The sequence below is a fragment of the Falco peregrinus genome, chromosome 5, assembly GCF_023634155.1.
Source record: "Falco peregrinus isolate bFalPer1 chromosome 5, bFalPer1.pri, whole genome shotgun sequence".
NCBI lineage: Eukaryota > Metazoa > Chordata > Aves > Falconiformes > Falconidae > Falco > Falco peregrinus.
The window spans coordinates 34,809,545-34,834,319 of record NC_073725.1 but is presented as its reverse complement, the minus strand read 5'-3'; the positions used below and the strand labels follow the sequence as shown (position 1 = coordinate 34,834,319).

Sequence of the window (24,775 nt, the reverse complement as noted above, 5' to 3'; positions counted from 1 at the left end):
ACCAAAAAGAAGTGATTACACATGCATTAAATAGACAATCAGGATCTTATGAAGGGAAATGGAAGAAAATGAAAAAAAAAAAAAAAAAAAAAAGGTAAAAGAACCCACACACACTAACTTGCCTTGTATATTTATCAAATCTGTTTCAGTAATAAGATATAGCTATCTGCTGTGAGGACAGATGAATATATGTATATGATAGCGTGTGTGTATGTGTAAGCACACCACCTCCATGCTAGATTAAGTGTGCATGTAATATATAATGCAAGATAACATCCTTTCCTATCCAGCAAGTGTGTACACATATATATATGCATAAATGTCAACTGTGTAATTTAAAATAATTCGAGGATCAAGTTATCAATCATTTTTAAAACATACACTGAATTTTACATATGAAAGTATTCAGGATACATTAGGCTGTCATGATGATAAAAAAAGCAGTGGAGACAAAGCTTTTTAAACAGGGATCTTTATCTCTCCCACCCACTACCCAGTGAACAGATGCAGTAACAAGCCTAAAGATCAGGTTTCGGACACCTATAAACTGGGAAGCAAAAGAGGAATTTTCAAGAAAACTGCTATCATATTCAAAAAGTTTCATTAAAAATGCAAACAGCTACAAAAATTACACAGTAAGAATACAGGACCCATAGTTTGAAAATGATGGAGCTATTGTTGTTTAAAGAAGAAACCTTCAGTCAACCTCTCTTGGGACGCCTGTCATTTTGCACAACCTTCCTAGACTCAGCCTTTTCACATGCATTAGATTAAAATCAGCCTTGATCAAATAATTCCCAAGTCCTTGCCTGTTTAAATATTCTGACATCAGAGCAAATTAGCAATGTTGAAGGTTGCAAATTCGTCTTTGTTTACTTTCCACTCTGTTACGCCTCTAAGAGGGAATTAAAGGCTCAGGGAGCTCTAGCACGGTGAGGCTGTGATTAAGAGAGATAAGCAAGTGTGGATTACTGTTCCTCAGCTGTTGAAAAACAGGCAACAATCAGGAGATTATAGGTTGATAAGGGATACATAGAAAGCCATGATCTTAACAAATTTATAGCATCCTGATGCAGAACTAAGCACTTCTGGAAATACATTTTATTCACTTCTGCTACATCATGCTGTATTCACTTTAGAATGCATGGAAACCCCTTCAAGCCTTTGCTTTGTTGAACTGGACAGAATATTATTTTAAATAAAAATGGTCACTGAGTTTATAGAATTATACTAATTTAACAAGTAAATTTGGGGTTGTTAGAATGTAAAATAAGGTGCATGTGACTATGGAGTAGAACTTCAGAATGTTTGACCTAACAAAAATAATGCCAGCTCTGTAATTTATGAAAAATAAGATTAAGAATTCAAGAGCTCAAAAAAATCTTACGATCATTAGGAAATCTGTGGCAATAGCTTTACTGACTTGCATATATTTTATTTTAACTATGCAAGTTATACATTCCTTTGAAAAATTAAGAGTAAAGATATTGGCTTTTCAGCTGAAGCTATGCATCAGGGGAAAAGTCAAATTTATAGGGAGACTGAGGGAAAAGGCATCCTTTTCAGTGTTATTAAATACAATGGATTCTACCTAGAATTTTTATGAATGTATAAAGAAAGCCTCAGAAAATATTTTGTACGTGACTTAGATCATCCAGAAACACCATCAGGGAACAGATCATCCATGTAGTTGGCACAATGAATCAAAGTGGTTTTTGACAGCAGAACAAAGCAGTATCATGGGAGAGGATGAGCACACATACACAAACACTCAAATATTTTCTTGTATTTATGCAACGATAGGACCACATACTTTTAAAACCACTAAAATAGAGATTAAAATAAAATAATTTCACACTACTTTTTACAGTTGAACCATTTTTCTGTCAAAAATCAATGAATCACAAAAGAATAATTTCACCTTTTTTTTCTTTTGGTAAGAAGCCATGATGCTTCTAAAACTGTTCAGAAATGCAACACAGAGAGAGAATGGAGGGAATATTTATAATGCAAATATATTTATGTGTCTGGAAAAAAAATAAGGATTCCTGAAGAGCTGTTTCTGGCAAACACCAGATCACTTCTGCAGTACACAGACACATCTTCTATTAACCAGGGCAAGGACAGACCAGTGAAACCACAGGCCAAAGAGTAGGCTGATGCTTGCAGACAGACACCCCACACCAACCTAACTGCAGGAGTTAGACTTAAGATGCAGGAGGCAATGTATCCTGACTGCAGGCTTCAGCTGCTATCATTGTGCCTCTCCCACCCCAGCGCATCCAACACTCTCCATTTGCTACAGTGAATGCAGGACCTCCCTCCCAGTTACTAGTGTGACCACTCTTTCCAGCCCAGGCTGCCAACCCATCTTCTAAGGCATACCTAGCGATCAAGATTGATCAGTCATTCTTGGCTTAGACATTCCCAAGGAAACGGTGAAGTACTACTGAGAAGAAACCCCTAGACAAAGCGCAGAAACAAACTACAATCAGCATTAGTATCCATATCACTAACATAATAGTGTCAGTGCTGTAGCTTGGAGCACTAACGTGTGAGTCTCATTAGATTTTATTCAGATACAATTATTTATTTGAGGCACGCAGCTCTGTGGAGTCTGTAAACTGCTCACACAAGTGATTGACAAGTTAGCATCTTTTTGTTTTCCAGGGAAAAATATGACTAACCTTTATGAAAATGAGGTAGAATTAGCCATGAAATACTGGAATTACTTTATTCATGTTTCCCAGCACTAAACAGTTAGAAGATGACAAAACAAGCACGCAATACCTTTTATTTACTGGAAAGAGAAATGTGAACAAGATACAAATTTCTTAGCTGCTGGTCATGAAAAGCTGCCTGCCAAACAGAATCATCCTGCTGATATTCCTCTGCCAAGAGGCAGTCCCATGCTAGCATCCTTCTCTGGTTAGGAAATGCCACAAATTTTCTTCAGGATCATATTATCCTTCAGGATGATACTGTCTTCCATCCTGAAAATGTTGCATTTCTACATATAGTAAAGTCAAAGAGCGTGCAGAGAATACAACACATGCACAGCACATCTGTTTCTAGAATCAACAATACTTAATGAAGAAGTTTGTCCAGCATCACTTTTGTCCACTTTCAATTTCACAGACTCTGGCTAGGCCAGAAATCTTTAGAGAAGTTTCAGGCCACTCTTTTAGATCTATAGAAGAAGTTTTACAAACTCTACAGCTGTACCCCACTAAACCATCTATGCTGCATGAGTACTAGAATACCACAAAAATCACCCAAATTCTAAAAAATGAAAAATGTATGATCCTCATCTGAACTCTGCTCATTTTGATTCATCTCCAAGACTTTTTCCCTTCACTTAGGTAGGAAAATGACAAATGCTGCCAAAGACAAATGAGTCAACTATCTCCCTGAGAAGAGCTCTAGAGTTATAATTTTATTACAGCCAATACCCACTGGATAATACAGTACCACACATTTCTGAAAAACACTCTGGATTTGTAACATACTAATCGGGTGCAGTCACCATTTTGGGATGCCCTTGGATGTACTGCCTGTATGGGTTGTGGTGCTACGGCTGCACACCCGTGACTGTTCGAAAAGTTATGAAGGTGTTGTACGTTCACTTAAACATACATTTGTTTTGCAAAATCCATGATCTTAACAACTCACATAACTCAAAAAAAGCTGGTTTTTTTCTTCATTCACCAACATAAACTCATGGGCCACAAAAGGTTCTAGCTCTACATTTCGTGAAAGCCTGACTTTCCTGCAGATATTTTACTACAGATGCAGGTATATCATAAGGATTCTCTTGAGATGAGACCTGCATGAATTGTACCAGATTTTGAGAAATTCAGGATGGAATAAGCTGTGTAGGGCTCCCACACTCAGTAACGGTCTGTTATTTTTCTCTATATCAATACTGGTGAGCCTTGTCAGGGAAGTCACAAGAAATATCCTAAATGTGAACATTGTGGGGAAAAAATAGAATCATGTGTTGCAATATACTCCATCTCTTGAAATCTGGTAGTTCCATTCCTTAAGTCCAAAATTAAATGTGCCATGCAAAACATGCAGCTGAAAAGTTATTCTTTAGGGAAACTAAACATATGGCCTCTAGGTGTCACACTCGACCATGTCATGCTATGCTATTTATGGATTTCTCTTACTCTTTCATAGCAGGTAAGAAACCTTGATTTCATCCTTTCAAGGAGTGATATTATGCCATATTCTCTTTTCAAAGTTGTAATTATAAAAAAAAAACCACACACAAAAACAAACAAAAAACGCCAGCAAATTTCTGCCTCTTTCATACAATTAGTACAGTTATTTTCGCTTTTACCGGAGTAACTGAGCAAACTCTAGAAGTGTCACAACTCCTGTTTGTTAAATTTGTATCATTTGGGGGGAAAATAGATTTGGAGGACAAATCAGGAACTTCAAGAGTTATTTATGTGAGTTGTGCAGAGCTAAGAAAGCATTACACATACAAAATCACTAGAATATGTTAATAACATACAGTTAAACTCTTCACTGTTTCTCAATTACTTCAAAAATCTTTGCAGCAAGAAAAAGTTATTTTCAAAAAATGAATGAAGATTCTACTTGTATGAATGTACAAGCAGCAAACACCTGGATCTCATCTAGTTCTGACTTTACAAAAGCTTTGTTTTTATTGTGGTAAGTTAGGAATTCGTGGACAGATGTATCATCTGTTTGTTTGATTAGTGAGTGTGTGTTTAGTTGTTTTCTTTTTTAATCTAGGCTAAACCTAGAAGTTTTCCTAGCCATTCTTTCATTGGTAAAGGGTGGCTCTTTTCAGTTGCAAAAAAAGGTATTTTTTTTTTTAAATCTCTACTGCTGTATTTCAGTAGTTCTCTCAGTTTGCTTTAACACCCGGCTACTGCATTTTTTTTAGATCCCTTTGGCAGGCAACAATCAATACTCTCAGCATGGAACATTCACGGAAACTATTCTTTGTAGGAAGAACATGGTAAAGGTGTGACCAGGAAGTACATCAAACTGCCTGCTGGAAGGTAAAGCTAAAGGAATTCAAGTAAGATGTCAATGAATTTATCAAAGAGGTCACCTAGCCTCAACCGAGATCAAACTACCCAGTGAACGAGTGTATTTACCATCTTTGCCTGTCTTCAAGAAAAATGTTAGTTTTGACTTGGAGACACATTTTAACCAAGGAAAGGCTACTGGGCTAAATAGATCAATACCTTTGTGAAACGTAATGGCCCAAGAACTGCAGAAGGTCAGATCAAATCAGCTAAATCTACCTTCTGGCTTCAGGCTCTCTCAAGGAACATTGTCCTTTCTGCACAGATTACACTGACTGGCTTCAAAGCTGACTGCATGAAGCAGAACCTTTCCAAAGATCAGCACTGGCTGCAAGTGTCCATGATAGTTCCCTATCAGGAATTCTCATCCCTATTTAGAATTCAAGCTCTTAACATTTCCTTATCTATTTAGAGATCTGTTTAGTAGCCTCTGGTGGAACTTGCTGTATAGCAGGAAAAAACAGTATGCGTTTTTCATTGGAAAGCCAACAGTGTTAATACACCAGCTTGCTCAGATATGTTCAGTATGTTCACATATTCAGAAGCTGATGGAATAAGTCCTTCTATTTGAAATTTCTGTTGCAGAGACTATACGCACAGGATAATTCTAATCACACACAAAATTCACAAGCAAAATACTAATTAGGGTTAGGGTTTGTAGCGAGGTCTGCATCTACCCTGACTCTCTCAATTACACTTCTCATTTTCTTAAAACTGCAAAATTTGCAGGTTCATAATAACTTCACAGATAAAGACAAAAAAAAGAAAGAGAAAAACACACAAAACCTATGTCCATTGTGGTCCCTGTCATTTCAATGAAGAAGAGAGACAATCATTACTTTTCTGTGTTAATAAAAAAGGGGAAAAAAATGTGTGTGAGGAAAGTGGTGAACTTTTCACTGAAAAGCTTTTGGTAATGTCTGTTTTGGGGAAGAAACTTCAACTTTTCTTGTGTTTGGAGCAATCACTGTGCTCTTATCATAATCTCCAAAAAGAAGTCTGCACACAATTAGAACCTTTTCTGGAATTGTGCTGCCAGTATGCACTTGCTTACAGAGTGCTGAGGGGGGAAAAAAACTAAGATTGGGTACAAAAGTGAGACTGGAACATAAATCTGGTCTCTAAGTCACTAGACTAGAAAGCCTGGGAAAGATTAAGTGATAGGAAAAGCTAAGACAACAGACTGAAATCAGGAAAAGAAACCTAAGTGGAGGGAAAAAAAATACTGTGAGGAAGTAGTGACAAACAGAATTGGTGTGGGTGTGCTATTTACCGTTTACTCTTCTAACACATTTGGCATGGATCTACCTATGTGATTAAGACTGCACAAAGAACGGAGCTTTTTTAATCTAACTTTAGTTATCTGACTTTCAGGAAGTCCAATACAAACTTCACTAATGGAGAAAACCAACCCAGGTGATCAGGTGCCCGTAGAACCAGTTTTCTATCACCAAGCCCATTATACTAGATTTTCTGACAGGAAACCAAAAGGAATCCAGACAAGATGCTCACTGCAGAAAAACAGCAGTTAAAACTGATAGTTTTAAATGCAAATAAGTAGAATAATTTACAGGACCTGAAAAGCAGGCAGGTAGGTTTCAAAGACACAATGAAGGGGTAAGTACTGAAATCCCTGGCAAGGGAAACAGAAAGAGAATGGAATAAATAAAGAAAATCAGTGCCCATTATTGCCTTTGAAAATCCTCTCCAGGGAGAGCTTAGTAATTTGCACAAACCAAATCACCTTAAACAAAAGCCACCTTCAGTCAATTTTAAACCTTCTCCTTATTAAAATCCTATTGATTGATCATTCTTCATCTAAATGTCTGACAAGCCAATTTCCATTCTCAAGAAGGAAATGTTGGTCTTCTTTTTCAAGCCATAAATCACTCGTTCTGTTATCAATTCTCAAATTAGTTAAGTAATACAAATTAATAAGAAAATTAAACAAGGCTGCTTTTAGTGAGTTGTTGTTTCAAATGTGTTTTTTTTAACTTAACCAATACATTTAATGGTTTCCAGAAACCAATAGGCTCAGTAGTTGTGACAAACACAATAAAGCTGAAAACAGCTTTTAATGATTTGTTAAGAGTTCTAGCCTACCTGGCCAAAAGTACAGCTGTGTGTTTTGTGCTGACTTCAACAGATGAATAAAGAAGAAGAGTATAACTTCAGGAAACAGATTAATGGATCTCACACCATCCTGATATGAGGTAAGATAAAGTGAGATTTAAACTATATTAAATTAATGATCAAGGTTCAACTGTGATTTGCTAACTAACCAAGCCCTAAGACAGAACTATATTATATCATTAATACTCATATCTTGCAGAATTTTAGGTTGTAATAAAAGGTACAGCACAGAAAAGAATATCTGAAAATAAATCCTTCACCGTCTAATTTTATATGAAAGATTCACAAGTGTGTTCCATCTGTTATACTTTCATTATACAGTACCTGCTTTAACTGGGGGGTGGAAGGGAAATGTGTTCCTACTGACCAATCTTCCTGTTGAAAATTGTAGGTCACTGTCATTGAAGTCAACTCTGTAGCAAACCACAATGTAAAACCTAAATCTAAATAAGGCAGGCAACAAAATTAATTAATTCTAATCTCATATTAATGGAAACATGATATCATTTCAAACCACAAGGACAATTAGTTCCATGCTGATTTGTATTAACAAACCTCCCATTTTCTTAAGTGCTGACTTTTCTTCCTCTGCTGTTGCGGCACCATCCAGTCCTCTACTCCTGTACCAATATTTCTGTGGCAAAAAGCAAATAACCAAATCTATGCACTGAGATAAATGACATCACAACCACATATAATTGGATTTTCTGCAAACAGATCACAATGCACTTCACATATTCTGTGTGCTGCTGAAAAATCTTCTCTAAATTATCAGCATTAGCATTAAAATTAGAGCTTCACTAGGGGGATCAAACCAAGCTTAAGGTGATGTGACACTTTCAGGACAGGAAAAAAATTCATTAAATTGGCACTATTGTTCTTCCCTATGGTGACAAAAGACATTACTGCCAGTTTTCTCCAATCACTATTATATTAGTGTATCTGAAAATGAGAGAAAAAGCTTTCCAATTAACTGCTAGTGGCAGCTCTGTTACTTCCACAGGTTTTTCCCATGAGACTTAAAACTAACCTTGGTCTAAATAACTGACAACTGCATCTATATACTCTCTGTAGAATATATGACAACTTACTTTGATATACTGTTCGCTGAAGGAAGAATAGTATGGAGGAGTTCAAAAGCAGAAGGAGTTTTCTCAGTGACTGCACTATTACTGAAATAGTGTGGAAGCTTGCAGAGCAGTGGTCTCTACATCAACATTGAGCTCAGTTGTTACCATCCAGCTAGATGAATGGAGTCTGACTTCCCTGGGACAGGGAAATTCAATCTACACCCATTAAGTGGGGTGGGCAGCCTTGAAAAAAAAAAAAAAAAAAAAAAAAAAGAAAAAGAAACATGACTTTGAAACCACAATAGAAATGTTTGAATGGCACTGAGTTCAGGTAAAATAACAACCTGGATTCAGGTAAAGAGACAAATGTTCTACGTTCTACCGGGGGCGGGGGGAAGGTAGGTCATGCATAAAGCAGAAGTAAAATTTTACATAAGAACTTGTTTCCTACATATAACAATAGGATAAAGAAAAAATTCTTGATTCTTTCATCTTAATGCTTTTTCAATATACATATTGACTTTATCACTTTTACAAACAAAATATCAACACGATTTACTCAAATTCTCTTAGCACCTCTATATAAGTACAGATACAATACACCTATCTTTGTCTGGCTGTTGTTTTGGCACCAAAGCAAAAGCTTATTCTTCTGAGATACTCCTCATAGTGAAAGGAAAACGGCAATTTTTGTAATATGTGGCTAAAATACCCTCACCAGTAGGCCAAACTCCACCCATTGCCTGCAGATACTTCTACATATGCTCCAACGTTAATGTCTCCATCGCACATATTGACGCTAGGAGATATTTTCAATGTTTCCAAAAGTTGTTTTTATATCAACTACAAAACCAATTAATTCAGAATTTTACAGAAAGATGAAGAAAAAAATATATTCTGCCTCCTCTCAAAACTACTAGAAAATGATCAAAACCAACTTGCTTTGGAGACCTTGGAGGATAATTGCACATTAAACTCCAGATCATTTCAGTTCTTCCTTCTTCCTACAGATATACAGTCTTAATTATAACATATGTAGGAGTTTGCCCATATCTTATTTAGTACATGCACTTATCTAAAGGAAAAATATTAATGTTATATGGTCTTTGAATACATCTTAAATACTGAAACTTGCTAAATAGCAGGGTACACTGCACCTCACTCAGGCTCGAGTACAATTCAATAAATTATTCTCCTATAAAGTTACAGGGTTGACATAGCAAAGTACTACACTGTAGGATTCAGAGAACTCCATTAGGTCAAACCCTTAAAATGAGCATATGCCTACACCAAACCCCCTCTCTCTGCCCATAACCGGCTGACTGGCAGCCAACAAAATGCTTGCTTGCTTGCCAATATTGTGAATCAGGATATTTTAAAATAATAATAATAATTATAATAAAACTTAACTATATTGAGGTATTTGACTACAATGATTTTTAATTAAAAAATGTCTTGTTTTGGGTATAGGCAGTTAGGCAGGGTTTCTTCTAAGCTCCCAAGATTTAATTTTCACTTCTGAAAGGACTGGTGAAGTACACTGAGGGTTCCTAGCCTCTGTTAAGAGTCAAGACTTCTGACTTCATGTCCTAGGTTTCCTAGGTGTATACAGAGTTTTGACAAAGGGAAGAACAACGTATCTTGCATCTTTAGAGGAAAGGAGGAAAACAAATCTTCCTATTTCTCTTATATATATGCAAAAGAAAAATTGCTATTGTCTTCGGTCAGGACAGAACTTATTTTCACCAAGCATTAGGAAAGTTTAAAGAAAGTTTTAATCTGTTACAGAAAAGATTTCTGGTAGTGTTATCTTTGTAAGAAATTCTACAAAAGAAAAATAATTAAAATATGAATAGGGGAATGTCATTTTCATTGCATTCACATCTTCAGAACATAAATCAGAAACCCAGTGTCTTTTTTTTCCTCATTTGAAAAAAAAAGTGCAAGAACTTTCTCTTCTGTGTTTCATACTCTCTTTCACATTATGTTAACCTGCAAATTCAAGTAGTGATCTTCAGATGATACCATAATGAAATAATCTCAAATGAGGGTTTTTTTGGCTTCATATAATGGAATACAGAAGACTGTATTCATTTGATTTCAGAATGGATCATTAGCCACTGTATTCTTAAACCATTAGAAGAAAGAATTTGAAATCAAACAATAAATAAACCTAATGCATACCTCTAAGCACAAAGTAATTAAAATAGACAGTAAACATTTGCTTTATTGCTTGTTTTCCCCCTTAAATTATGATTTTTGCAACAGTTCTTTAAATGGCTTTCACTTTAACTGCACTGCAAAAATGAGATCATATTTGTCGTATGCTCTTCATTAACTCAACTGATGGCATTTTAATTCCTACAACACACAAAATCTGATGTTCGTTTTGCAATTTGACATAGCTAGTGTATGTTGAGAATAATTAGCTTCACTATGGCAGAACAAATGATTTCTTTGCAAAGAACACAAATGCTTTTTAACAAAGAGTATTTGTAAATTTTCAAGGTATTTCTTGTCTTACAGAAAAGCAACTATTTCATGTTTAATTAACTTTTCTCTACCCTTATTTCCCTAATGAACTAATAAACCATGTTCTATCTGATGGTAAATACTTTCAACAGATCTAAAAGAGGATGAGAAAGGACACTTGGCACAAGTGTGATGTCTGCTATACTGAAACACTTGGGCATTATTATAAGCAGTAAACGCAGCTTAAAAGACTAAGGGTTAACCAGAAAGGCAATAGCATGGAATTTCATTAAAAATTATTAAAGTAATTATTTTCTGCCTAAGACTTCCCATAAAAGGACAAACACCCCACCTACAGTTTGGTAAACATATCTCAACATATGTAGGTATCGTATAAACGAAGCCCAACAGTTACACTCTCACACAAAATTATTCTACTCATTTATTTTTAGAATTACAACATAGTGTCCATAACATGACCTCTGAAAATGTGCAATTACGTTAAAATATTATGAACATCAATACAGGCCATGGATTAACAAGTGACAGGAGAAGAACACCTGAAACATTTGTAAAAGTGCACCTTGATACCATCGTGGGCTGATCAGACCGGCAGTCTGGGGCTGCCTGGCTAACACACACGTACACACAGTGGGGGAACACTGGTTGCACAGAGGTCCGACACCTTGCAGAGTGCCCGAGATGGCAGCGGTGTGGGCTGTCACCAGTCTGTTGCCCAAAGCCTGACACTGTGACTGGTCAGAGCGAGTGCTGCATTCTGCCCCTGCCCTGGCTCAGCTGTGCCAAACCACTGCAGTGCTCGCCGGGGCACATGTCAGTTAACTTTCAAGATGTTTATGTGTTTTGTGTGTGTCTGCATGTGCGAGGAGCTCTCCCTGACACAGCCCGTCCTTCCTTGCTCGGTTCACTAATAAACTGAGTGCAGCAGCACCACATTGCCTAATGTTCAACTCCCCCCTCCCCATCACAACACAGGCAGAAACGCTGGCATTTTATGTTCACATCATAAAAATAACATTTAGACCTTACTGTATTCCCTAAAAGCCTAAAGAAAAAGAACCAATCTTGCAGTCAAAGAACAGCCAGTAGAATAGATCTCTCTTATTCCTTACCCCCCAATGATATTTAAGGTGGTTTTGCAAAAGTAGTATTATAAATCTTTTACTGTGGCAACAGCAAAGATTAGGCTCCAAGGGTTAGATATAGTCATCGGACTCTAGGTCAACCACCTTGAATCTCACCGAGATGGAAGATGACAGTTACTGTGATCTTCAAAAAAAGCATGCAATGTTAATATTGCATCCAGAAATACTAATTAGGAACAGTTTTGTTTTCTGATATGTATCGTCATTGTGGGATACATTAGTAATTCTGGCTTATTCTCATAGAAATTCAAATTGCTTTGGCAAGAACAAGAGAAACAAACTCCATCAATACATAAATCAGAACTATATATAGAACTGAATGGAGCCTTCAAATCTTCTAGGCAAAGGAACAGAAACACCAGTCTGAGTTAAGGCCAGCAGGTAAGCTGATAAGTAGTTGCTATTATTGAGTTTTACCCATCCCTACATAAAGCTATGAAACCAAATTTCACTTTTTCCTAACATTCTACATATACTAGATGGGAAGTTAAAAAACAAACAAACAAAAAAAAAGAACCACCAACCACCAAACAAAAAAAACAACCCACCAAACTAATAATAATCAGAAGAAAAAAAAAGAAAAAAAAATAGGAAATGAAAAAGAAAACACCCCAACCAACACCCAGAACCCAGAAGTAAACCAAACCCCAGCCCCCCCCCCCCCCCCCCCCCCCCAGAACAGAGCCCTGCTATACGCGGTGCGCTAGGGAAGCCCGCGGCCCCGGCGGCCCGGCCAGCCCCCGCAGCGGGTCGGCACGGCCCAGGGCGCTGACACCCGCTGTCGCCCCAGCACCTTGGACAGGGGCCGGCCCAGCCCCCTCGGTGTCGCACGCTCTCCTGCCGCTGCGTGTGGGTTACGCAGAGCCCGAGAACTTCCTCCACCGCATGCTCCTTGTTCTGGCAGGGAAATTTTGCGCTGTTGAAATCCATGCATAGCCAGTAAACGATGGATGAACCGGCATATGCTTGAGGTCATCCATTCCTTGTTGCCTTGAGTCACGTACAGAAGCCGTTACACCTTAAAACCGTGCTACACTTTTGCTACCTACATCAAAGTATATCTACGGAAAGACACTGTAGAAATACTCCCCTTAGTATAGTATCAGTGAGCTTTCCTTTAACAAAAAAAAAAAGAAAAAAAGAAAAAAAAAAGAAAATAAAAGAATAAAACTCCAGAAATTTAGAACAAGATTGTTTGCAGGGTCTTTCCCCGACTCGCTCTGGGTGGCAAAACTTGTCATATTTATCATAAAGATATTACACATACTTCTGAGATGTTTCATTATAAAAAAAAAAAGGAAAGAAAAACTAATAAAAACTAATACTATTTTCACACTATGAAACAATTGTGATTTTATTGAGCCAGTTGAAATTGTTATCCTTAAAGTCAGTGTAAACAGAATTAAATTTAAACCTCCAATTATCATGTAGATTATATTCAGATGAGGCATAGAGGAATTTTTGCTGATGTTCTCTGCAAGAAATCAATTTAAGACTAAAAGAAAAATATTTATTTTAAAGATGCTCTTAAAAATAGGCTTAAAAATTACTATTTGGATCCACCTGCAGGCCATTTCAGAAAGATTGCAGCTGAGGGGATGAGACAGCAGGGAAACCCATTCAAGCTGATCCAATTTAGATATGCAAATTTTATCTTGTGTGTTTGAAAAGAACATTATGGCACAGCACAATTTGCACCTTGAGTTCCAAAGAATAATATTTCTAATCTAATGAAAACATGCCTCCATTGTTCGCTTTCCTACTCACCAGGTTTGGTCCAATGTACCACTCTCCTACCCTTCTAAAACTGTGGTTTTTCCGTATTTGAAACAATTAACTAACAGTAAAAAAGAGGGAAAGATAAAATAGAAAGGTATTTGGTTTTGTAGTTACCTAAAAGAGGCAACATTACAAGTGGCTGACTGATGTATGATAAAGCCTTTAATATTAATGGGGCTAATATAATCCCCAACCTAGGGATAAAATGTTACATGAAAGTAACTGAAGTTTAATGTCACATTTCCCACAGTGTACTGTTACTTTATTTTTGTCTTTTTTGTTCCAAATGGTGATATTTGCTTAACGATAAACTTCTGTAAAAATACACTTCATTTTTTTTTATCAAAATGAGTGTAACAATACTGACAATTGGTTTGGACCACACAATTCATACTTGCAACTATGATCTATTATTATTTCTTCTAATTCAGTGATACTATTGACAGTGAACAAGACACGTCTTAGAATTTATGAAAATGTATGTGAACTTAATAAGAACTAGCGTAATGGAACTAGCAATAATGCTGATTACTGTCTAGTTCAGTAAACAGTAACAATAATAGGCTCAACACTTCAGAGCAAATTTTCTTCTCAGAGAAGATGCAGAAGAGGCCCTTATTGTCTTCCTCCTAAACATGCATTAGACTTACATTACTGTAACAATAAGCAACAACAGATTTCAGCAAATATGGCTGGGATAATGTTTAAAAGACGACTCACATATTACACTTTTTTCTGCAGTATTGGAAAGCAATCACTGTGTTGCTCTTTTTTATTTAAAAAAGAAAGCCAAACACTATGCTAAAGCTTCCAAATACATAGAATACTACCAGATTTTGAATGAGAAATGACATATCCGATATTTTAAGGGCAGGTGCAGTCAGGAAGTAAATCGTTTTGGAAGAAATAGCTCAAAGATTAATATACACATAAATTCATACTGGAGCAAACTAAAATATGTGAAGTACAGTACTGGAATTACAACTTGTACCTAAGAAACACTTACGATCCTCTCATTACCATAAAATTCTATGATGTTAAAACTGTAAGGAAACATATTTAAAACACTATTCATAAAATTAAAGTATAAAATAATATGTTGAAGTAATTGGATAAAACCCCTTTGAGTTTCATAAAATACACATTCCAGACATGCCTTTAATTTGAAAGTGGCAGAATATAGTTTCACTACATTAAAAAGCACGTTTTTGAGGTAAATTCAACCTCTTTGTTGAATGCCTCCCACTTCAAACAGGGTCTTCCAGGGTTAGTTGTAATCTAACCTCTGAATTAGCCTCTGAATCTTCACCCATGAAGACAACCAAATAATGAGCTCTATTCTCATAAATCCTCAAGAGCTCCCTTGTTCCACAGGCACAAGACTTCCCAGTTTCTCACTTTCATCCACTTTGGCCACAGTGGTAATAGAATAACCAACACTAAATATTACTGAAGATTACATTTACAAGTCCTTTAGCTATTCATGCAACTATATCTAACTCATAGTCCATTACCAAAGGTTAAAAAAAGAAAAAGGTTTGAAAAGGAAATTGCTTCCAGACCTTCAACACATGTAGCTGGTTAGACTGATAGTTCATTAAACACATAGCTCTCCAGCTACAAATGCAAAGTAGGAGAGATGGGTAGTCACAGAAAACTTGAAGCTCAAATTTCTAGGAGTATGTCTGCCACTGTTACACTGCCTTTTACTTATTTCGCAAAGATCAAAGTAATTTTGTAATCTCGACGTTTCATGCCCATATTGTAATGACACCATAACTGCAGGTCATGTAAACAAAAAACAATTAGAACACCAGCAAATAAATGGTTCATCTGCTGAAAATGAGCTTAATTGAGGACGACTCCTATGCTCTCCAACCAAAACAATTACTGGAATAGCCCCATTGACAATGTTAGTAGGAGCTGGCACAGACTCTGAATCAGGAAATCAGCACAGGAAAAGTGCAAGGCCTATGCTTGTGCTATCCAAGATTAAAAAGCCACAAAAATAAGTTTGCAATGGTAAGTTTTAACCAGTCCATTGAACAGTGCAGAAAAATGACAGCCCAGTTCTGAGGATGCTGGGCTACCTTGGCTTGTAGGATGATGAAAGAGCTGAAGGGGCCTCAGCACCGGGCAAGATTGCAGTGTGTTGCACAGGACCCCCATCTAAGGGCAGTGGGAGGATGCCTGGAAATACGTTGGTGCATCAGCAATCCTGCAACTCTCTGTCAGATGACAACTAAACATGCAGTGTATTGGAGATGTTGGACTTTGACTAGGAGATACTGCTTTACCACAATTTTTATATTAATGATAGCTTCATAAAATATCTTTACTTTGTGCTTGATTTCAAATTGCTACCATAGCCATAATGGAAGTCTAATAAACATGTGATGAAAACTGAGGAAATTAAAATGTTTCAAAATTCATTAAGTCAGACAGAATTTTTCATACTTTGAAAGAGCACAGAGGAGATAAGTTGTAAAAGTTCTCCCTTCACATGGGGTTAAAGAATACCTTTGAGTCAAGAGCACTTAACCATATGGTTGAAATTAGAACTACCCTCAGCTTGCCAGCATCCCTCAGCTGCTGTCTTCCTCATCTCTACCTATTAGATCACTATCCACTGGGCCTTCTGTGGCTGTGCTACAGAATTTTGAACACAGAAAAAACTTTAGCTAAATTAAATAATTTCAAAAATACAAACATAAGTGTTTTTTGTGCATGCCAAACTTTCTAAAAGAAGGGAAGTTTCAAGGCATTTTGGTGAACATGAGCATTGAGACACTATCAAAGTATCACAATACATTCATACAATCTGTGAGTTATAGTAGCAGAACACATACCTTACTCTATGTCACAATTTGCTTTTCTTCTATTTAGATGCCTCCTTGATAATAATTTAGTTTATACGATAAGTTAATTCTGTATGGTAATTATGTTGACCAACATCCTGTTACAATTAACACTTTCCTTTCCTGCTTTAAATATAGCCACCATTTCCTGCTAAATATGCTTTCCAACAAGATTAGCACATTAACTTCCTTTGTATATTTATCATTGGGTGACGAGAGGGTAAGACGCAAGTGTTCAAAACAAATCCTTTGGCAGGAAACAAGCTACTCAACTGAATTAAAAGAGAGGTTACATAAATATTATTACATCAATTTATGTAAGTAACAAAACACCAAACTACAATTAAGGGCTGAAAAAAAGAACTCTGTTAAAAAAAAAAGGGGGGGGGGGGGGGCGCACACGGGTATGGAGTGGGCAGAGTCCATAAAACAGATTTGACAGATCCATATATATATATCACTTTGTTGGAAAAAAAAAAAAAAAAGAGGAAGGAAGGTGAATGTACAAGCAGACAGCTTTTCATGAATTCCAACTGTATTCTGTGTTCCAACATACGCCATACATAAAAAAGGAAACTCAACACATACAAGGTATTTCTAGACAAAGCTTTCATTTCAATCATCTTTCCTGTCATTTAAAAATCATCATTTTAAGAGAAAATCCTGAAATCTTCACGGCAACTCCAGGGAGGGAGATTTCTGCCAAGTTGAAAGACAAGCCTTTTAATTAGGTAAGTCAAAACTCTTATTACAGTTACTACAACTTACCTCGTTCTTAATTCAGAATAGCTGCTCACCATTGCCTTTCAAATCTACCAGATTATCCAGGCAAGACAGCACTTGCAGTCCAGTAAATATTTGCAATATGTAATAGTCTCTGTTTTGGTGATTAACAATCCATAAAGAGATTTTAAGGAAAGCTATCAGTTTAATCTAGCAGGGCTTTGCATCCAGTATGCCAGACTGAGCCAGACAGTTTTAGTAGCGAGGCAATGATGCAGCCAGAGCATCTGAACTAAGGCAGTGCATTTTTAAAAACCCAGGGGAGTTACAGCCCCATTTAATCCATCTGTGATACACTACAGGGAAAGAGAAGCAAGGTTTCCTATGTATTTATCTGCAAAATATGTTGTCAAACAACTATTATCAGTACACAAAAGTATAATGCTTGGAATGTATATAAAACATCTGGAATACAATTAGTTTCAGCAGAAACAAACAGTATTTTCATATTCTGACACAAAGTGCTGTTATGAGTAGTATTCAGTCAATCTGTGTAAGTTGTAAGACGAATACTTTTCATTAGAGCTGACCGTACATTTCTTCAATAGTGGAGCCACAGAGGCATGTATGCCCCTTTATAAATAAGCAGAGCAGTTCTGGCCACACCGAGATAAGACCTCTGAGATCGGTCAGCCTGATGTGCGGGATGGATTACTCTAGTACTTCTGTAGCTTCTACCTTCTGCTACCCATTTGCTATTACATTAACACAGGGTTGAATATACAGAGTAGATGCACCTGGTTTTATGAAGCAGAACTTCACAATACTTACACATATGCCGCTACAGTACTCTCCAGCTAATGACAACTTTTTACCTTACCTATGCCATTGGGGCAGCAAAGGGTTATGTCACCCTGGCCGCAATCCAACTCAGGCAGCTCTGATTTTCTACGGAATTTTTTTCATTTGTTTGTTTACACTTCCTTGAGTTTTTAAGTTAAAAGTTTTGAGTTAAATCCTTGCAGAAACATATTTTCCATCTCTGCTTGGCCTTCAGCCCACTCTTCTCAATTAATTACCAATCCCAGCTATTTAAGAAAACCTGAAGAGTTATCTTACGCATATTTAATGAGTTTACATGTCTGTTTATAAATACAGTTCTTAAAAGCACAGCTTTCAGATGATGATTTGTGAGGAAGGGCAGTGGCACGGTGGGAGCTGTGGTGGCCCGGCCACTAAGGGAGGCATCTGGGAGGAAGCAAGTGGCTTTTGATGGTTTTTAGGACATGTCTCAGCGTCTGAGGGTGATGAGGCATATGACACCACCAGACAGCATGCTTTGGTGAACACCTGAGGCCAGTACTGCACCAGCAGCAGATCTCTCCACCAAGACAGAATATTCCCAGCAGTGAGAGAATGTGGCTGTAGGCCATTCCCGCAGCCCATTCCCGCAGCCCAGCTGAACACGGGTGAGCTCAGCTGGGTGCCCTGGAGCTGCCAGGTGCAGTCATGTCCCAGGAAGCACAAAACACTTGGCAGCTCTGGCTTCACTCTATCAAACACTTAGCCTCCCTCAAACTTCCTGCTGCAGATAGGATGGAAATTCATGCCAAAGTACTGATATGACACATTTCTTTTACTGGCAAGATGGCTATTCATTTGTAATGGGAGATTAAATGGAAGCAATGGTGCAACACTGTCCCTGCCCATGGCAGGGGCATTGGAACTAGGTGATCTTTAAGGTCCCTTCCAACTCAAACTATTCTATGACTCTATATTTTTGGAATGCAAATCTAGTCCAAAATCAAGCTCTGTGTGTGTACATGCATTTTCAGTATGTACAGCACTCCTGCAAAGTCTAGAATAAGTGTTTGAGTTTGCAAATTCCAACAGAAACTGTATAGAACTGGGACTGGAATAACCAAGAAATTGCATTATAACACAGCGTTTCAGCAACTTAATTACAAAAAAACCCCAAACAAACAAAAAAAAACCAAAATGAAAAACACTTTTTTCCCCCCCAGTTAACTGTTCTGAATACAAGCATGAGCTGATTCAGTAACAATAAGCACTATCAACACGTTAGTTTACAAAACGGAACTTCCACAGGCTTTCCATGGATCAGGAGGCACTATTTAAAACATACCATGACATTGCACTGAAGAAGTTTCCTTTACTCTCTGTCAAAACAGTAAAACACATCTAAAATGTTAAATCAAAGATTGCATCTCACACAGAAAGTAGCTCAGGGTGTTAAAATGAGTACTTCAAAGACACAGAGGTAACCCAACCGATTCAATTCATGCCTGGTCACTTGGGGTTTACATTCTTTTACTGTATTCAGCAAGAGTGCAAAACAACAGAAATTGTTATCCTCGAATTTAAAAGTTCTCTGTTTCACTGCCTAGCATGCACATTTTACAATTACCAGTGCCCAGAAAATATTAAAAAGGACTCTGCACGGGTGGAATCATCATGTGTTAAGACATTTACATCCTAACCAGTTTATCAATGTTATGTCTTGTGCTTTTAATGAATAAATATTCTCTCAACTGCTTCAGTTCTACATTTTGAACTTCCATCAACAATTACATACTCCACAAAATCAGAAAGGACAAAGACACTTCAATACTTTGATATGACTATAAGGAAGAAAATTATTCCTTTCCTTGTTCCAAGACTAAATGAGGAAAACCATTTTAGGATGTTCCTCCATGCATTTTTACAATTTTTCTTAAATTCAAAGTTTGTTGACTACCAGTCCTAAAAGATATAGAAACCTACATCCCAGCTGATGTAAAAACACAGTGCTCCTGGCAGTCATCAGCACCCCAGTGCTTATTTTCACTAAGTCACCAAAGCTCTAATATTTTAATATATTGCATATACATGGCATTAACACTTCAAAACATAAAAGATCTCAATATTTTCATTAAAAAATATAAATTCACCAAATGTCAATACCCAAGTTACATCAAAATTGAAAAAGAAAACAAAAAAGTGCTTATAGAAGTTAACTAGTTTATCAAGCAACAACAAAAGTGAAAAGAACTATGTCTCATGTAGTCTGGGCATGTTGGCAATCACTTTGAAATATTCATACTTCCTGTAAAATTATTTCTCTGAAGTACATAAATGAGCCTTAACATCTGTTAGGCTGATGTTAACATCATTCATGTACCTTAGAAAGGTACATGAATGAATATAAAAAGTAAACTTAAGTACTTAGCATTCTTAACGGAAGAAAACTGAGGAAAATGGGTCAGAACCACTCAAAAGAACTTTCCTCCTCTCACTCCAAAATACCCTTTAAAAGCTTAGTGCAATTTATGGGGCTGGGATCGCGTCCCAAGCCTGTAATTGTATCCAGGATAGGCAACAGCTGGAGAAATCTGCTCAGCTTTTATCTGAAAGAAATCTTTCTTGATCACATTTGCACAGAATGTTCTGAAACAGAGGAAAAGTTAAACAATCCAGTGTGACCTGCAGTCTGAGAGTTCAAAGATAAACAGCACTTTTCAGCATAAATCAGTCAACCATACAATACATTTGATTTTTTCCTCCATTAATCAAGTGCTTGAACTTTCATATTACTATGCTGGGAAGAATGGATATAATTTTCTCACAACTGTTTCAGAAAGTACATGCATTTTGATGTAAATGTGCAATATTGCACTGCCTGTGGGTGTTCCCCAATACACATCTTGAATAGGATTCATCAGTGTCCATTGTTGTTATCTACATTTCAGCTATGCTTCATTATAGTCAATAAAGATCTCGTCAATAACATAAATTGTATCTTGCCTGGAAGTATATCTTTAAAACCAGTCAGATGAATCCTGCCCTAAAATACCAAAATGCTCTTTGAATACAGAAGAGGTACTATGTTGCCTACTCAGCTACAGACACCTAAATTAGATTAAGCCCATGTCCTCTGGCTTCCAGATTTGGAGTATGATCCTTCCTTCCGCAACAATAATTAAAAAAGAAAATTTTATGACAATTGAAGTTCTTTAACACTTTCATTCATAAACCAGTCAACTCCCTATTCTTAGGCCTCTCACAAGCTTTCTTTCCAGTGAATGACTTTTTTGGACTGGGAAATATTTACTAAAACTTGGACTATTAACATATCATAGTTTCCAACACCAGCCATCTTGATCCTTTTCTATGCTTCCAGTATGACACACAAATTTTGAGATCTGGGCGGGCAAAGGAGAGAATAGCCTCTACAACTTGCTAATAACAATAACATGCTTATGAGAAAGCCCATTTGCTATCTAGCCCTCTACCAGCAGTAGTGCAGCTATCTTCAGTTACGGGCTGAAACATAAACTGACAATAGGGCAGACTCCCCTGTCCCCAAAGGCCAGGGTGCTCTGATGCGGCAGCCCAACATAGCTGCCACAACCAAGCAAACATGTTCCAAAGCCAGGCTGGAACACAGGTCTGAGAGCTGAGGATTCAGTTACACCGGTGTGTATCAGCATCCGGCAAGGCAGTAATTTTCACTATACTTAATTGAAGTCTCTATCACCATACCTTAAGTCCTCCCTGATGACCATAGCATAAGTGGATAGCACAAGACATCTGTTAGTGAGGAACTTGACCATGAAAACCTGGCTACAACACCCTCCCACCAAAACAACTCCAAAAACTATTTAAAAGACAATAATAATTTTGAAATAATAATTATTTAAATAAATAAAAAACCAAACATCTCAAAGTGAAGAGATGCCAGCATTATGGAATCTCAGACTTGCTTATCTGTGCCCACCACAACATAGATGGACTGTAATGGGATACTTGCACTTCCCACACAGTATCTCTGCCTGTACTCAAAATATGTTTCCCTAAAGCTCCTAGGGACCACTGGGCCAGAAGACTTTGCTGGGTTATTACCAAACCTTAAACTCCCCCAAATATTTCCAAATCACTAAACATGATTGATTTTCTAATGTGTGCTTTTCAGAAACACATTTACTTTAACAGAATATTTTTAGCACCCAATATTTATTCCCTCTCTGAAGGGTTTATGCATCTTATTCCTAGTAATACTTAAGACTGTTGTCAATGAAATAAACAGGCGGGTTTTGCAAAGTTTCCTTGAGCAATATTTATGCAGCGTTTTTCTACATTGTCTCCTGCTCTTTTGCACGCTTTTAAACTATCAACATCAATCACTAAGAATTTTTCCAGTATTGATTTTGCAGACCAAAGAATAAGTCTTTTAGCCTTTCTACTAAATGCCAACTTTTAGTCTCTCTTGCACTATTTCACAGCCAGAGACTGAACAGATATCTGTCAAAATGGAGCCTCATGAAGCATTACTTTTTCTGCTCTGACTCCCTAAGTCCTCTCTAGAGTCAGTGCTTTCCCCAGTCAAGGATCCAGGAGCTTTCTGAAAACATGGTGTGCCCTTCTTGTTCCTAGATGCATCATTTTGACTTTGGTTAGACCAAATCGTACTTTGTCTGATTAAATCCATATCACCAACCAGTCCAGATTATTCCCAGATGACACTCTAAAAAAAAAAAAAAAGTTATCAACTGCAAGTTTCACAGACACCGATTTCAAAACCTAAAGTCAGGCTACATTGTAAAATACAAAGTATCAGTGTTTCCTAAACGAGTAGTGCTTCAACAGAAATGAGACCATTCAATAATGATCCCCAGTATTTCTTTTTGCAGTGTGACCATTACTAATTTTTTAATTCAGCTGATGCATTTTTCTTCACATTTGTATTGCTAATGTGGGTTGCTAAACTTCTGTTTAGAATTTCACCAGGGACTTCCTCACATGTCTTATCAAAGCCTGGCTGTTTGCTACACTCATCTCTATCAGATAACCTTAAAGTACTTTAGAGGGCATACACAACATATATAAAGATGAGGTACACAGGAAGCGTCAGCCAATATACTTCAATGGAGCAATGGAGCAATACTTCAATTGAGCATAAATATATTTGTTTCATTATTATTACTATAAGCATTCAACTGTTATCCCGTACAACTCTCAGCTTTTTCATATGTGTTCAGCTGCTATGGTGAAGGGACACATTAAAAAGATTGAAGATACTTCAGTTTGGGGCGGGGGGCTGGGGGGAGCCATCATATTCTGAGTTAGTTCAAAGACTGACAGAGTTGAAGTTGCTTGATGTTTTGGAGTGTTAGCAGTCAATCCTGTGAAGAAGCACGCAGATTTCAGAGACGAGATAGAAACACAAAAAGAACTAAAAAACCTCAGACCTTTAAACCTTCAATATGATAGACCCAAGCTGACAATATTTTCATGTAATTTTTTAAGAGTATGATTCACAAGGGTCTTAGGAAGTTTGTACGACAAAAGCCAGGCAGTGCAGAGGCAGGTGCTTCTGGGCCCCCCCAATGCTCAGAACATGGTGGTAGCACGAGCAGCGCCCGTGTGCTGCGGGGGAGCTGTGCCCCTTGCTGCAGCCCAGGGCAAGCACTACCTCCAGGTACATGGTAACCCCTGGCTCCATGCTGTCCATGAGCTACTCAGCTCTGTAAAGGCAAAAAAATAATGATAAAAAAGGACATGAGAAAAAAATTTCCACTGTTGGAACATTTCAACTACAGTATCTAATACTACACATGACTAAAAATGGTCACAATTAGGTACTCATTAAATATCTATACCTTAAGCCAAAGTATATGTACCAACCGGATTTTGGATGTGCATGCAATAATCACAGTATAACAAAGTTTTAAGAAGTATGTCCAGCTGAAATAACACCAGAGGAGATGTAGACGCAGTTCATAACTCTGGATTAGCAGTAACACGTCTTTGTGAATCACTACTGTTGGAATGGAGGTATCTTTCAGTCTTTTATGAAATGAGATTTTGTACATCAGAAATAATATTCTTGTAACAGATTTTCAAAACAAGTTTAGTTCCACTCATGAAGAACACCTGAGCCAAACTCCAGGGAAAAGCGGAAGAAAACAAACAAACAAGTAAATCTAGCAAAACTGTCAAGTCAGAACAGTGAACCACATCATTTAAGACTCATTTCACACCTTAACTAGCAATTATGTTGTAACGGAGGAATCAGTTCGATAAATAAGCTTAGATAAGCAAGAAATACTTCCAAAAGAAGATTGGTGAAGACTACTTTTTTTTTTTTTTTAAGAAACAAAGACTTTCTTTCTGTGTTCGTGACGCAGAGCACACAAAACCCACAGTTTCTCATGAGACAGAGAAGAAATACACATGAAAGAGCAAGAAGTGCATCAATACTGAAAAAACTAACAAGTGTTTGCACTCTCTCACCCCAACCTCCAAAAGTAAAAGATAACCAAAGGCCTATTTTTCCTAGAGTAACTAAAGTTATTAGAGATTCCATAAAAATAAAAGGATTACTTTTGGAATGTTTCTGTAATATATACAGAAGGCTTTGCAATTAAAATGTTAGCCTTAAACATCTAGTTTATTGGAGTAATGCCTGGGCTCGATATTAACAATTTCCATTGAAAGACCGCATT

The 24,775-nt window shown here is 37.2% G+C and overlaps 1 protein-coding gene and 1 long non-coding RNA gene across 2 annotated transcripts in view; one reads left to right on the top strand and one right to left on the bottom strand.

Annotated features, from left to right (window-relative positions):
- THSD7A (thrombospondin type 1 domain containing 7A) overlaps positions 1 to 24,775 on the bottom strand; it is a 287,968-nt gene that overhangs the window by 207,306 nt on the left and 55,887 nt on the right. The gene's annotated exons all lie outside the window — the stretch shown is intronic.
- LOC114010237 (uncharacterized) overlaps positions 17,091 to 24,775 on the top strand; it is a 31,503-nt gene continuing 23,818 nt past the window's right edge. Inside the window, exon 1 of the long non-coding RNA XR_003551608.2 lies at positions 17,091 to 17,278. This is a non-coding gene — a long non-coding RNA (uncharacterized LOC114010237). The remainder of the gene's footprint in view (positions 17,279 to 24,775) is intronic.